Genomic DNA, 1917 nt, shown 5'->3' with positions numbered 1-1917 from the left:
ATGGAGCGGGACACGTAACACTAGTGAGCTTGTCGGCGTGCCTCCTTCTTGACTTGATTGTCTTGATGTGAGGACCGTGCGACCCACACCAGTACGTATACTGTACACTCATTATGGCTCTACCTTGTCCTGTTCATGAAGTGCTTAATGCAGCCATGGACTAGGTAATGGGTACTGGTGAAGCTTGACTTAGGCTCCTTCCTTGTCAGACGAGTGACTTGACTTGGTCTGGAGACTAAGGCTTTACATTGGTGGACATGCATCGTGCTCCTAGCTTGTCAGACGAGTGACTTGACATGCTGTGGAGAAGGTTGCTTAACACTGATGAGCTTGTCGGCGTGCCTCCTTCTTGACTTGATTGTCTCGATGTGAGGACCGTGCGGACCACACCAGTGAGTCATATAAGTACACTCGTAGTAAGCTTTTGTTCACCTTGTCTGGTCTGTGTTGTGCTCGACCGCCTTCACAGACAATGGACTTGGTGGATACTGGTGAAGCTTGGTGCAGGCTCCTTCCTTGTCAGACGAGCGACTTGACTTGGTCTGGAGACTGTTCCTTTACATTAGTGGACATGTGTCGTGCTTCTTCCTTGTCAGACGAGTGACTTGACATAGGTTGGAGATGGACGCGTAACACTAATGAGCTTGTCGGCGTTCCTCCTTCTTGACTTGATTGTCTTGATGCGAGGAACGTGCAGACCACACCAGTAAGCTTACATGCTCTCGTTACAAGTTGTATATGTTGACCCGTTTGGGCCGGTTGCCTTGCGCATGATGATGTTGACCATGTTTGGTTAACGTGTCGTGTGTCGAGGTGGTCGGTCTTGGTAGTAGGATGTCTTGTGCATGGCGTGTTGACCTCGTCGGTCGATGTGTCGTGTACGAGATGACCTACTTGCCCGTCGGTTGTCCAAGTTGTATGATGTGTTGACTTAGTCGACGTGTCATGTGCTTGGATGATTGGCGTACGGGTCATGTATGGTGTACTTCCTTCGGTTGAAGGGATGTACTAGTACATACTTGTATTAATTGTTTATTTCACGATCTGGTCTTTTGATTGGATCGTGAAAAAACGCTAAGTCCAAGAATCCTGAACTCGAGAGGAAAGCGCTGATGGCAACCTTTTTGACAGGACGTCCCTAGAAAACGGCTTTTTCCTTTTCGGCATTAAGTGGCATGTTTAACGTGGCTAGAACATCAATTATCCTGCAAATGGCACTCAAGCTTGGCAAAAGTCTCGAAACACTCCTATCTTGACGCACCTGCAACCGCAACACGATGCAAAACAAATTGCACGAGCTACTGATACTTGTACCATGCACGGTACACGGTTCCGAAAATTACGCCTGAAAGTATGCAATTTGGTGCTACCCTAGGGAACTTGTATGGGGAAGCCTACCTACGCGTGTCGCACGTTGCAAGTTGCATGGTCGTCGATCAGAGGCATGCAAAAGCACCTATCTAGGGGAATTACTCTACGTTCTAGTAGCTAGTGCGATTTTCCGGTCCAGCACGGCAGTACGCCTGCATGCATACAATCCATGTACCAACCATGTACCTAGGCGTTGGTCAGTAGCTTTTGGCGCCACATGGAGGAAGTATTCGAGTTCAGATTTCTGGGACTTAGCGTATTTTTCAAAACTATTAATTTAAATTAAACTATAAATGGGTCTCAAGCTAGGCGTTGCTCAGTAGCTTTTGGCGCCACATGGAGGAAGTATTCGAGTTCAGATTTCTGGGACTTAGCGTATTTTTCAAAACTATTAATGGAAATTAAACTATAAATGGGTCTCAAGCTAGGCGTTGGTCAGTAGCTTTTGGCGCAACATGGAGGAAGTATTCGAGTTCAGATTTCTGGGACTTAGCGTATTTTTCAAAACTATTAATGGAAATTAAACTATAAATGGGTCTCAAGCTA

This window comes from Anopheles merus, unplaced genomic scaffold, assembly GCF_017562075.2.
Source record: "Anopheles merus strain MAF unplaced genomic scaffold, AmerM5.1 LNR4000015, whole genome shotgun sequence".
In the NCBI taxonomy this organism is placed as follows: domain Eukaryota; kingdom Metazoa; phylum Arthropoda; class Insecta; order Diptera; family Culicidae; genus Anopheles; species Anopheles merus.
Note: the sequence above shows the minus strand (reverse complement) of the source record.